Source organism: Phocoena sinus, chromosome 4 (genome assembly GCF_008692025.1).
Source record: "Phocoena sinus isolate mPhoSin1 chromosome 4, mPhoSin1.pri, whole genome shotgun sequence".
NCBI lineage: Eukaryota > Metazoa > Chordata > Mammalia > Artiodactyla > Phocoenidae > Phocoena > Phocoena sinus.
In genome coordinates, this window is record NC_045766.1 from 65495571 (window position 1) to 65510401 (window position 14831).

Genomic DNA, 14831 nt, shown 5'->3' on the forward strand with positions numbered 1-14831 from the left:
AGAACATTGATTTAGTACAATGCCTGGACATTTTTAGTGGGTAATTATGGTTACCTCTTATCACTGTTCTTTATCTTCATCCAAGACCCTTTTTCTTACCCTTTAGGATACGTCTGTCTGTGTCTTTTCCATAGAGAAGAAATAGTACCAGCTACATTTAACGTCAGTTTATGCTACTGTGTTGTGGGGTGTTTTGCATTTCTAATCTTATCTTCACCTTTCTAATCAAAGTGCTGACTCATGCATATCTGCCACCTTGTGCCGGCTCAGTAAATACGATTTGGATTAATAAATTTTAATTTTAACTTACGAGAGCACCATAGCCACAAGTTTAGAAAACAGAGAAGCGAAAACACCGACAGTGCAACACGCATAATACCACACATGGTATAGCAGTCAAGGCCATGGACTGTAGTTGTATTTGAATCCTGGCTGTGATACCTTGAGCACTATACTTACAACTCCAGGCTTCAGTTTCTTCATCGCTGAGTAAAGACAATAAGAGTAACTACCTGAGCAGGAGGTTGGGAGGGTGAGGTGCATTTGAAGCATTTAGAACAGGTCCTGACTCGATAAATCTTAGCTTGGAGAGAACCGGACCCAGAGAGGGGAAATGACTATCTAAGTTGAATTTAGCAAGTTTATGGCAAAGAGGGACCTAAAATTCCTAACCACCAGGCTGCTCTGTGTTTGTTTCCTATAAAGACTTCTTAGTTGGGGAAAGTAATTTTTGACTCCTAGTTACTATCCAAGATTGCAGATTAAGCTAAAGAGACAGTAAAGCACATTTAGGTTTTTTTTCAATCTGGTTTTGTATGACAGTGTTTCATATCAACTGGAACATAGATGCCTATGTAGATTTCTAAGGGGCAAACGGGGAGGATTCCTGAAAACGTACAGCCAAGCTTTACTTAAAGACAGCATATCCCTCTGTGGAACCTGCAAAAGCAAATAAACAAACAAATAAATAAACAGTTTCCATCATGATTCTCATCTTTTATGTGTTGGCACAGCCCTTGCGGCAAAATCCCAGGGCCCCCATGTTTCTCTACTCTGACCTTCCTCTAGGCACTGAGTTGTTGGCGTCAGAAATCATCACAGCTACTTGTATGCTCATTTTCTTCAGCCTCTCACTAAAGCAATCATTTTTTTTAAGATCAGCAGCGAAAAGCAAACATTTCAGTTAGCAGTATGCACTCGGGTCTGGAGCAGCTGACCTGCTGTGCAGAGGTCATGGGCTGATCTGTTGACATCTCCTCCTGCAGCCTCACGTAGGGGTGGATGTCCCAGTAGACAATTCCCTCACTTTCACTCAAGTATTACGGACATCTTCATGCACAGCACAGTGAAACTAACAAAAGGGAACATAGAGGGCAGAAGAGCCGAAGGTCAATTACATGTGATTTTTACCTGAAATGAAAGATGATAACTGATCAACTTGACTCTCTCGTGTGTCCCTCCTGGGGTCTTCACCTGGAATGTCATTCTTGCTACATCTCTGCATGTCCAAATTCCGTACTCATCCAAGACGTGATTAAAATGCCACCTTCCCTTGTGAGTGTGCCTTCATCTTCCCAATGGCCACCTCCTCTTTCTCTGTGTTCTGGTAGCATTGATTAAAACATTTAACTTGGGTTATTGTATTTTTGGATATATTTCCAGATGTCTAATATTTCCTACTACATCTCTTAGAGGGCAGGGCCATGTCTCAGTTATTTCTTTAATTTCTTTAGCTCTAGCACTTGCTAGGCACTCGGCAATTGTGCTTTGAGTAAATGTATTACTTAAAATCATCTGCTCAGTTATGTTTAGTTTCTGTGCTATTAGGAACTTGCTAGGTTGCATCTCATATGTGAAACAATGTGATCTTTAATGTGCTTGATGTACTGTAACATCTTGTACTTGTTCTTCTCCCACAAGCTCATTTTATATTCAAGAAGCAATGTGAGCTGAGTCCATAACATTCAGCATTGTCATGAGGGTGGAGGCACTGCCTGCCGAGTGACCTGGGTCAGTCACTGCAATACGTCTCTTGGTTAGAAAAAGAATAAAGCCAGTAATAACTTGCCTCCTACCTATCAGCGAGGGTAGTTAGCATGACAGTGATGATGAAACATATAGAGTTTTTGATGATATTCATGGTGGTGTTATAACAATAACTGTTTGTAAGTTTTTGGCACTTAATGATATCAAATCCACTTCATTCTTTTTTTTTTTTATTTTATTTATTTATTATTTTTGGCTGTGTTGGGTCTTTGTTGCTGTGCGCAGGTTTTCTCTAGTTGCGGCGAGCGGGGCCCACTCTTCGTTGCAGTGCACTGGCTCCTCTTTGCGGTGGCTTCTCTTGTTGCAGGTTATGGGCTCTAGGCGCACAGGCTTCAGTAGTTGTGGCACGTGGGCTCAGTAGTTGTGGCTCTTGGGCTCTAGAGTGCATGCTCAGTAGTTGTGGCGCACGGGCTTAGTTGCTCCGCGGCATGTGGGATCCTCCCGGACCAAGGCTCGAACCCGTGTCCCCTGCACTGGCAGGCGGATTCTTAACCACCCCACTTCATTCTTATTATAGTGACACTTTCAACCCCATCCTTCTGGGTCTTATTCTCTAGTTACTAGAACTTGAGAGGCGGTTTCTAGAATCAGTGTGGTTGGATACATATCCTAGCCCCTTCTCACACCAGCTCCGTGACTTTGAGCAAAGCTCTTTGGAGTCTCTGTGTCTGTTTCCTCATCTGTAAAGTGAGGTAGCAAAAGTGTTCGTGTAGTTGGATTATTTCAGAGGCTAAATGAGATAACACATGTAGACAGTAAGTGACTCCGTAAATGGTATTATTATAATCCCTGGGCATTGAATAAGGCCCTGGATCAAGAAAATTCTTACCAGAAGGAAGTATTTCTTTCAGAAAGCCATGTATGTCATTAGGAAACAATGGAAGACAAAAAGGAAGACAAAAAGAGAGGGGAGATATTGAGGCCAACTTGCCTAGGACTCTGGACTCCCCTGTGACGATAAGTGGCTTGTGGGGTCTGCATCATGTGAGGAGAGACACCTTTTGTGAAGTCAAGGAAAAGGAGACTGGCATGGGGGTGACACCTGCACAGCCTGCAGACTCCTCTGGGGACCACATCTGTTTGTGCCAGCTGTTGTCAGTCTGTGTAAGCTCGCCGAGAATAACAGCCATGATTTTCACGTTAAAGCAGCTTCCATCTCAGGATCTCAGAATGCTGCATAAATGGAGGTGAGGGCTCCCAAAGTCGTGCCAAGAGGGAACGTACTTTATAGGGCATCGAGAATGCATCACTGTGCTGGGTGCATCTTTCGCGGTGGAAAAAGAACGAACTAGTTTCAAAATAGACCTCTTTCCTGATTTGAGCCCTTCTTGATTCCACCACTCATTTTTTAGGTGACCTGGGACAGCTTAGTTCCCCTCCTTGACTCTCCGTTTTCTCCTTATAAATGAGGGGATTCACCTACCACTAAATGATCTCTAGTGTGTTCTGTTTCTGGAATGCTCAGAGAGTGCCGGGGATCTACAGTTACCTCCCAGTAGACTACCGCAGACTACAGCGTTTTACATTTCGGTGAGGCCCAAGTTCTTACAGAATAGAATATTGCGTAGTGTTTTATTCACGCTTGGACTTTTAACGCAGCAGAAAAAAAATTATTACTTTGGTCACTAGGAAATGGTATTGTCTTTTAGTTTTTTATATCAGAGTATTAATGACCCTTTACATGATTTTTCCTTTGCTCACTTCTAGTACGGTGCTAGTTACCATTTCTTTTTACTGTTTTAAGATTTAGCATTACCCCCCAGAGATTGATAAAGGAAGTAGTCTTTTGAAGAGCAGTTCTACTTCTCGTGCTGAATCGTGAATGAAGACATCAAAAGTGGCCCTGTCTCTCTACTTCTTGTGCTCAGTCCACCTACATCAAAATTACCCAGGACGCTTGTTATTTTCTAGGTTGCCATCTTTCTAAACAGTAAATACTTCATATTTACAAAACGGAAACAAACTCACAGACATAGAAAACAAACTGATGGAAACCGAAGGGGAAAGGCAGGGGAGGGATAAATTAGGAGTTTGGGATTAGCAGATACAAGCTACGATATATAAAATAGATAAACAACAGGGTCGTACTCTGTAACACAGGGAGCTATATTCAATATCTTGTAATAAACTAGAAGGGAAACGAATCTGAAAAAGAATATATTTACATATATTCAACTGAATCGCTTTGCTGTACACCAGAAATTAACACAGCAGTGTAAATTAACTGTACTTCAATTAAAAAAAAATTGTTGGTATTTGTCCCTTAGGAACTTTCCTTTGATAGTTCAAGACTTCATAATACAAGATTAAATTCTCCTAAACATAAGTAGATAGATCATAAAATCCCTCTGAAAAAAATGCAGATGGGTTGAGAGGCTGAGGCAGTTGTATGATGGTTAAACATGCACTTTCTGGATTGATGAGTGCATTCTGATTCCAAGTCCCCAGGTACCGTCAAGGTGATCTCTGTGCCTCAGTATTCTCATTTGTAAAATTGGAATCTCTGATCTGATGGGGCTGCTGCGGTGATTAAATGAGTTAACGTCTTTTGAACATTGTCTGGTCCCTGCTGAACTATTCAGGATACCTTAATTATTTTCAGTGTCATCAATTATAAATCAATAAATAATATAAATTAAATCCTGACATATTTCTACCTTTCAGAGTTTATGGAAGGAGATACTCCTTCAACAGAATTACTGTTATTTGAATCAAGGTTGCTGATCAGTTAATATTCAATGCTATTGACCTTTAGATTCAGCATCAGGGTGTGATCTATTTCCCCCTCTGCTGCAGTGCTGATGAATGGCACTGAGTCATTCATATTCCCTCATCCACCTTTCTGCCACATTTGAAGGGTAGCCATAGCTCACATTTGACAGACTGTTTGTGAGCATTTAATACAAGTCATGAGCCCCTATTAAATATTAGCACATGCCATGTGTCATCTTAGGTATTACAACGGCCCTGAAATGGAAGCATTCCCTCTTTCCTGCCTGCCCCCCACCCACCCGCCCCCGACCCCATTTACACATGAAGATGATTATGCTAAGAGACCTTTAAAAAAACTTGTGAAGTGTTATGCAAAATAAGGGATATAACTTGGTATTTGAACCAGCTTTTGCTGCTTCCAAAGCCCACACTTTCTCCATTACACCACAATCAATGTTTCTGAAAGTAAATGGGGCCACATTGGTCTCCAACCTCTGATATAATTAGCATCATGCTTTAATCAGTGAGGTTGACTGTCTTGATTAATCTTTATGACAGATCATGTAAGTTTCATATTTCTAAATGAATATATAGAGACAGCTGTAAATTAGTGGAAAAACAGTAAGCTGGGATCAGAAGACTCTTGTTTAAATCTTGGCTCTGCCCCTTCCTATGGGTGTGATTTTGGCTAAGTCACTTAACATAGTCACTTAACAAACCACTAACGTTGTTTGTTTCTTTGTACAGAAGACACACATTCCTGCCTTGCAAAGCATTAAATAAAATGCAGCGTGCGTGTGTGTTGCCCCAGAGTTCCTTGTTGCCTGTGAAGGAGTGTGGAAATGCAAAGGCCTTTCTTCCTTTGCTTCAAGCCCCAGTGCAATCTTCTCATCCCCCGTGGCGTGTTTTTGCTATGCCCCAGTCCTCTGTAACTTCTCTTTCCTCTAAATTCACATCATCCATTGGAGTATTCACGTGGTATCTATTACCGTGTAGCATATCTTTAAGGATAAGAATAAGCTCTTAATCTGTGCAGGCAGTGAATGATTTACGTGGGCCATCTCATTTAACTCATGGGGTGCATCCTGTTGACCCCATTTTATGGTTTATGCAACTAATACTTCGTAACATGAAGCATCTTGCCCTGAGTCACACTAGTGGTAAGTGGTGGATGTGGGATTTGAATCCAAGCAGGTAGCCAGCCCCTAGAGCCTATACTCTTAAGTGTCTAAACCATACTGATTACCATCAGCAGTCAGTGTTTTGCTTCGTTCTCTATTTCTCCCTCATGTGCCTTGATTTCTTGACTGAATTATAAATTCCTTGAACTGGAATTTCAATTCCAGTAATTGAGATATTGAATACACCTCAGTTATCTTGATGATTGCCATAATGCCTAATTACTAGCATTTGTGGATAATTTAATGTAGATTTCACCGAGGGTACGGTTTTTCACACTGCTTCAGTATCCTGGAAGCAAGGACTTTTGACTCCTTGCTTGTCTTTGTCTCCAGAAGCTAATCTTCCCACCACATTGAGCTACTTTGATTTGATTTTCACAGGTCAAGCAAAAAACCCTTTCTCTGTTATTCTCATGGACACACTTTGCCTGCCTCCCCGCCAAGGCCCAGAAATCCAGTGTGATCAGTGCATCCGTCAGAGGATGGACTTGTTTGCGGCGGGTGGCATTGTTACTGAACAAAACACATGCCCTCCCTTTGCATCCTAAGTGCCTTGGATTGCTGAGCAAGAACCTTTCTGACTCAAATGAAAACCACCTTGTGTTAGGTGAAATATGGGGAGTTAACCATTTGTTTGCTGGCGTGCATTTCCCACGAAAAACTCAAAAACAGAAATTCACCTCAGCCATGGAAAGTGATGTGCCAAGCGTCATATTTGCATATTAAAACCGAAAACTGATTTGCATGTTATTTCAGTGTCTTGTGTCACGTTCAGGCATCTGTCAAGCCCACTTAGATAGAAACAGCATGTATAATAGGAAAGTGTTTCTGTGCATATCTGACTGAAAATCTAGGTGCCTTTATTTTTTTCAACAAATTGTCCCCACTTTACATTCTTCTTTTTCTTCTGGCTTTGTGTCTGAAAATGCTAAAGACAAGACTGAAATCCCATGTCTTGTAAAGAATAGTTCTTATTTTTTAAGGGTAATCCATGTTTTACTATATTTAGATATTTTAAAATATTAAAGAAAAAAATTAATATTCCCATCATCCTAACATGAGCTGTTAACATGTTGGTATTTTTTTCTTCCAGTATCTTTTTTTGTACCTACATAGACACACATGCTGGCACCCTTACATATATATTTGTATACATTTGGAATTATCAGATAGTACTATTTTAATATCCTTCTGGTTTTTTTTTTTAACATGATAATGACAAGAATTGTGAAACAATCTAAATATGTAACAGTAAGGAATTGGTAAAGCCCCAGTGAATTAGAACCATGGTCAAGGCTGGAGCCCTGGTAAGAGAAACAGTAAGATGTCTGGTTGAGGGTGGCTTTTCTGTGGGACAGTGCATGGAAAGTAGTGCATTGTGGTAACACTTTTCCCCAGTGTTGGAGCAGCTAGCCCTTTGCATTGTTCCAGGCAATCAAATAAAGATGAAATGTCTTTTCAGCGGAAGTCACTGCCAGGTACTAGTGGAGCACAGCAAAGACCGAGACCTCGTTTTGTTTGAAAATGCAACCTTGAACAACAGTTCATCCCATTCATCAAACTTTTTATGTCTTGAGTCTTGTTGAGGTGAAACCTACCAATGGAAATAATGTCTTGTCATTGTCTTTTCTTTGTTGTATCAGATCCCTTCTGCAGAGCACACATCGGCCTAATTAATGGAGCAAAGAAATGCAGGTAGCTTTTAGCTCTCGTGCTGTGGAAATAGCTTCTAGTAGCCTTGTGTAGGAATCATGTATGGTGGTGTATAAGAAGGAAGCAGATTGATGGAGATCTTAGCATCTGCCACAGAGGCCACTGGCTTTCTCCTTTAAGGAAGGCCTGCCTTCTTGAAGGATGGAAAGTATGGAGAACATGGGAGTATGGAGAGAAGGAGTCATGAAACAAGAACTATGAAGCGGGTTGGTAAGAGGTCTTTGCTTTAGCTTCTCCCTGACCCTGAGTATCTGGGACTCCTGCTTCTGACCTTTCCTACCTGCCTACCAGGTGGGAGAGCATATGTGGTTATGCCTTTTTTGCTTGGAGCTCATCTAGGCAGGAACACATAAGGGAGGCTACTTCGTTCTGAATAACCAAACATGAGCTCTGCTTTACTGTTTATCTTTGGTGCCAAAGGCTAAGATGTAGAGAGTTTAACAATTTGGAGAGCCAGCAAAGCATACCTTCACCAAATGTCATGTATTTCAAGGTTTACAATTAAAAAAACTCAGAGGACTTACATCTCTTGCTACGACAATTAATGTGAAATTCAAATAGACTAGACTGAAGTACTTTATCAGCAGATAGAAGAGTGAAGTTACTGGAGAGATACTATTATCTGCAGACATTCCACTTCCAAGAAGAAAATCTTCTTTGTTAGTGGTTTGTAAGGTGTCCCTCCTGGTAACCGCAACTGTAATTTAAACACAATATTCTGTTTAATATTTTACAGAGCTTCCTCATATGAATTAGATATTAGTATCTTTCAGTTTATAGATGGGAAAGTCTAATAGAGAAACAAACCCTTGGGGAACTGAAATGGTGCCCTAGCTGTCAGGGCCCGAAATAAACGTGCTCCAAGCGAGGCACTCTTAAGGCTACCCTCATACTTTGGGGACTGGTGGTGTGGGCATGGAGAGAAGCCACTACCTCTCAGCTCAGCCTGTGTTACCATAATTCTCTGGTGTGCAAACACCACAGCCCCTAGGTGGACACCCAGCACTTTCCCCTGGCTGCGGTGACATCCAGCAACTCCACCAGGCTGTCATTCAGAATCATCAGTCCTTGGCTATGACTCCAAATTTGGCCTAAGAAGGGTGATTTAGGGGCATCCGTGCATGGCATGAGAAAGGGAATATGAAAGACGGCTTGTAAGAAAACAAACCTTTTGAAAGTTGAAGACTAACTGGCATGGATTTCCAAGGTAAAATCAAACTTTTAAAGTCAGATTTTCTGGATGGTCTTCTTTGTGCCCTTAACCATCCATTCTCCAAGAAAATGGACCTTAGGAATAGAAGAACTAAGCACATGCCTTTCTGCTCCCATACAGCTGTGAGGATTGTTCACTGGTGGGTTTCTAATTGTTAATAAGTGGTTCTCCTCCTCCCCCTTCCTTCTCTGAGACCCATTGCTTTAAACCTGAAGCAGGGCGGGTGTCCAGCACATCATCTGCCTTTGGCCTGAAGTGGGGTGCTCCTTCCACTGAACAGTGAGATGTTGAGTGTAGAGTGTGATAATTCAGTGAGAGTCAGAAAGTAGAAGCAGCCTCAGGAAATTGCAAACTGCAAACTTGACACAGTTAAATAAGGGGAGAAAAAAAGAACGAAAATATCAGAAATATATTTTTTCTGGCAGGCTTTCAGCTCAAAATGGGGCTAATTCTACCATTTGAAAGAAGATAATTTCAGTGTTTCTTTTTTCAAGAACGTGTAATTGAAGTTATTTTCCCTCTGAGAGAAGGAACCTCTTGTACATCATTGCAAATGGACAAGAAAAATGAGAAGCTCTGGTACCTAGAGTGACAGAGTATTCATTATCATGTAATCCCTCTGAATATCTTGGCTGCCTTTTCCCAGTGTTGTATCTGCCTGGGCAGTGCTTTTCTGGTAAGGTTCAGATTTGTACTAAGTTCCAGTTACCTAGCACTCTGTAACTAGGAAATCAACAACAGGTAAGGACTCATGGGAGGAAAATAGCCCATGGCGAGGTCAACATCAGAGTAACCCAGAGGCTGATGTGATGACAGATTAGGTGGCCATTTTGTAATACGGATTCTTAACACGTACATTTAATTAGTTAAGTTGGTGGTAACAAAGATTCAAGGAGGTGGGTGTTCTCCTAGGGGTCTTTGCTGTTTGCACCTTAGTGTAGGCTGTTTACCATGCTTCCTTTTCTCTTTAGGAGGGACAGTTCTGCTTTCCCCACCCAAGGAAGGGTGGTGGTAGGAAAGGGTGGTTAACCTTTGTATGTTCTTGACTTCATGCCCCATGTGTAGTGAAAGTTCTGTAGGCTGCAGAAACCCTGTGACCTGCCAGCTGCTTACTCAGATTTAGAATGCTGAATGAAGTTCTAGATTGTTTCAGGGGATGCTGACAAGTGATTTAAGTCCTCATGTAAATGGAAATCTCTATAATAATGAGGTCTCCACTTGCTCAGTGTGTCTGTTTGTATAAGCTACAAAGCTGCCATAAATATGAATACCTGTGATTTCACTATAAATATCTATAAATATCTGCATATTATGGGTACAAAAATGTGATAGAGTTAAAATCAAAGGAATCTTTGAAAACACCATTTTACACATAAACATACTGAGGCTCAGGGAATAGAAATGATTTGATCCAAATGACTGGATAAGTGAGAGGTGGAACTAAGATTAGAGAGATAAATAGGTCTTTTGACTTAATAGGTTCTGATGTAAGAAAATACAAAACACTTCAAATACCATGAAGTGTTATATAAGTATGATGGATACTGTTATTTGTGCTGTTCTTAATCTGGCAGAGTTTTTTTGCTCACCAAGTAGATTCTGTCCATATGCATTTTGTTTGCAGAAACAGTCCTTATTTTTGCACAGTCTCATCCATAACCTTTACCAGGGGCCTAGATCCAAATTTGGCCGTGGTATTCATATTAGGCCTTCCCCAGAACGATAATCAGCTGGGCCCCTAGCAAGGAAAGAACCATGGCAGAGAAGAGTCGGCTGTAGATACTTGGACATTTTCTGTGTCCTGACACTTCTGTGTCAGGAAAAAAATATATTTTTTCACATCTGAGGAAAAAATCTTCATTGTAGAAAAAGGAAAGTATAAATAAAAGGAATATAAACCACTGCCCATCTCTTTTAACCATTAACCTCTGAGCATATTTCTTTCCAGTCTCCCTTCTGTAACAGTTTGAGGCAAGCCAGCCTGGTCAGTGGATGGCTGTCCTCCAGGAGTGAGCTCCTTTCTTCCTATGCCTCATATGGCTGTATCTAACTGCAAGGGAGAATGGAAAATAGTCTAGCTGTGTGCTCAGAAGGAAGAGGAAACACATTTTGCTGAGGAGTTAGCAAATTTACATAGTATGTATCAGAGTTCTTTTAAAGCATATTAACCATTAAATTGGTGTCTGGTTGCATTTTTTTAAGTCATCATTCACTTTGGGTATAAGATATTTGCCAATAGGCATATTTCAGAAGCATGACTTTAGTAAAAGTCAGCCCACCATATTAAATCTCCTAAAGATTATCTGTTGCCTAAAACAGTCTTGACTTTGACCACAACCCATTTCTCCAGCCTCATCCTAGCTCTGTTCTTCCTCTATTTCTTAACATTTTTGCTAATATCCATGTTCTTTCATACATACTGTTCTTGGAATATCTTTACTGTCTTTCTCTTTCTTTTTTCCTTTTCTTCTTTCTTTCTTTCTTCCTTTCTTCCTTTCTTTCTCTCTCTCTCGCTCTCTCTCTCTCTCTCTCTCTCTCTCTCTCCCTCTCCCGCTGTCTCTCTCTCTCTCTGTCTTTCTTCCTTTCTTCTTTCATCTGGTAAAATCCAGTTTATCCTTCAATATCAAACTAAGTGGTCACCTCCTTTCTGGCAGTGTTCTGTTATCTCAGAACACTGAGTTCATACCTGTGTTTTTGTACTTACACTTTATGGTAATTACCTATTTTCATGTCTCTCTCTTCCTAAACTGAGTTGTCAGAGGCAGGAATCCTGAATAATTTGACTTTATAATGATAGTGCTTGGTACTTGGCATTCCCTTAGGAAAAGTATGTTAAGAGAATTTTGAAGGAATTCTCTGGAATTTATTTCTCAATAATTTCATCTATGGGTCATGTAATGTTTTTTTTTTTTCTTTTTTTGCCTTTACTAGGAGGTCCAGGCATTTCAAAGAATGTACATATTAGTGATTAATATTGATACTTATAAGAATGTCTTTTTCTTAGAAAAGGCTAGAGGCTGTGTTTATATTTGTTTTGCAGTGCTTTTGTTTCACTATTTAGCAGTAAGCCTCCACTCTGAAAAAGTCTTTGCTTATTAGATAATACAATCACTATTTTAAAATCCAAATGACTATAGTGATAGAGCTGGAAGGCTTGGAAATAACAATATTGGAATCCAGCGAGGCCTTGAAGTGGAGCCAAAACACGGCCGACTGAGCATACCTAGTCTCAGTCAGGGCTCTGCTGGCTTTCAGGGCTGGTACTGCACACAGCATTGCTCAGTTATCTTTTCTGAGCCTCAATTTCCTCATCCATAAAATAGGATGATATATCACACAGGGCTGTTGTATAAGCGTTTGAGATGACATATGTGAAAGCAGGCACTTTGAAAAGGGTCATACAGATACAAGGAACTGTTATTATGTCACAATGAATATACTGCTGATACTATTCATATTTCTACTTCTGAAGAAATAAAAAACAAAATAATATATCACATCCCCTGCCAGCCCCCCCTCACCCCCCACTTATAAATTTTCAATTGTGTTTTATTGCCCAGACACAATTTTAGAAGCTGCTTATTTAAAAATGATTTGGACACAATTATTACTTTTTCCTAGGATGTGTTGAGTCCTAAGCACTCCCGAGAGAGAGAAATTGAAAGGGATCTCTTCATCCCAGTGAGAAAGTGCTAAACAACTACTACTTACGAGACTTGAACCCTGAAGAAAGTCCCGAGCTATATTTTCCTGGGTGTGAGAGACAACTGGGAAGAACTTGACTTTTTACCACTATATATTCCACAGAGGTTGAGTATTACCCACTGGAGGTGGGGACAGTGGGGAGAGTTCTCTAGCCAAATAAGGTCCAGAAACACTGGAAGAGATGATCTCCTGGGGGTCTTTATTCAGAAGGAATACCAGGAATCCAAGATCAGCAATATATGAGATTAGAATCTAAAAGAAAAGAGCCTTTTCCAAACTTCAGAAACAGTATAGCAAGCAAATAGGAAGGAGTATTTGTAGAATAAAAGGTATACTATATGTATTGTTTCTTAAAATCTGTGAAATACTGACAAGGTAAGTACTTTGAAATTAGGCCTCTGCTTGAAATGTAAGTGCTAAAGGTAGAATCTCAATTACTGGCTCCGATTTACAGAGGACAGACTTGGCTTTCTTGCTGCCTCTGTTTATATGCAAAGGGAAGCCAGTAGATTTTAGGGCCAAACAATAATAAATTGTGTCCACTCCCTAAGGGTTCACCCTAAGGCTGGAAGCAGGAATTATCAGATTTTCTCTACTAGTTGTTGATTTAAATTAAAACAGCCACCACCATTAATATTTCATACTTTTCTAGCACTTTCTCTATGGAAAGCAATGTTTGGTTGGAAAAGAATACGTAGAATTTAGAGTCAGGTAATACCAAATTTGGGGCTCAAGTTCTCTCTTAATTGCAAACCTGCAAAAACAAGTTGTAGATAATTTTCCTATCTCGTCTTCAATGTTGTCACCTGAACTGGCATAGTCCCCTCCCTCAGAGGCAGGTTGGGGGATCTAGAGTCCCTTTGTTGCCATGGCTTGAAAGTAGTTAAGCTCTATTTAGCATGAAATGCAAGCTATCTCATCTTAATTCTAACAAAGACCGTGAGGTAGCATTGCAAGCCCATTTTACAGAAGGGGGTCTCAAGTTCAGACAGGTTCACAAGCTCACCTCATTAAATCTGTCTCCAACCACAATGCCACTGCCACACCATATATCCCTTCACTATCTCTGGCCACAATAATTTTATGTTCTTATATGAATATTTCTGTAAAATTTTCTTGAAAGTTGATAGCGTATATGAGCAATTTGAAGTTTAATTATACTAGCAAATCACTCCTCCAATGTTTATATCTGCATACACTCCCCCCAATATAGTGTGCTTTATAGAACTGATGATCATTTGTGTCTGTCTTTCACCCTCACTAGACTCCAGTCCTTTCAAAGGCAAAGACTGTGTCAAAAACGTCTTTGTGTTCCTCCCTGATGCTTGCAGAGGGTACACAAAATAGGCACTGTAAGAACGTGTGCATAAACTAATGAGCAAAACAAATGTGGATGAGTCAAGAGCTTCTTTAACCCTCACACTAACTCAAGAGGGCACGCATTATTTGCAGTTTAGAGGAGGCCCTGAGATTAATGTTTAGGACAAACGAGTGAATCTAGGATGGGCTCTTATCCTGGCTTTATCCTAATTAACCCTGCCGGATCTTTTTGGGTGTCAATTTCTTTACCTCACAATGAGTACATTGAGGTAATGATCCTGCAGATGCCAGATGAAAGATAATTAGAGAGAAAAGGCCAAATAGGTGCCGATCAACAATTCCACATATGTTTAGAAGGCATTTCGTGCCCTAGCCATAACACAAGTAATTAATACCCTTCTTAGTTGTTGAAATGTTGCTGGTAATAATAATGAAACTTTTGTACAAGGATTTGTTCTTCACATCCAAGAACTCATTTGGTATAGTGAAGATAACGGGTGAACGAATATGCAGCTTCAAGTCTTGTTGAACTGATTCTTGTAAACTATTCATGAAAGGAGAAACTCTTGGTCAACAATTTTAAGACCGCATAATATCAAGGCAGTGCATTCCCAGTGTCAGCTCTTCCCATTTGCCATGGGGGGATAGCATCACTGATATTTCTAAACCTTTAACAGTCTTTTTATTTTTAATACTTTGAAGATACTGGGGTGTAATATCGGAAGTGGTCAAAGTTATAATATAGGCAAAGGAAAATCTACCAAATTCCCTCTTACTTACATAGCACCAGCTATTTTACATCTGGCCTCTGGTCTTCCTTCTTTCTTTACATACTTTAGATTCTCGGTTGATCACCTCAAGTGTTCTTTCACCTGACATTTGGTTCCCTTGCGTTGCTTTAATTCAGGCACATCCGCCTATTTAACACCAATCTAGTGTTC

At 40.3% G+C, this 14831-nt stretch overlaps 1 protein-coding gene across 19 annotated transcripts in view; it reads left to right on the forward strand.

Moving 5' to 3' along the window:
- The window catches only part of LPP (LIM domain containing preferred translocation partner in lipoma), a 700519-nt gene that overhangs the window by 509407 nt on the left and 176281 nt on the right, over nt 1-14831 (forward strand). The window lies entirely within an intron of this gene.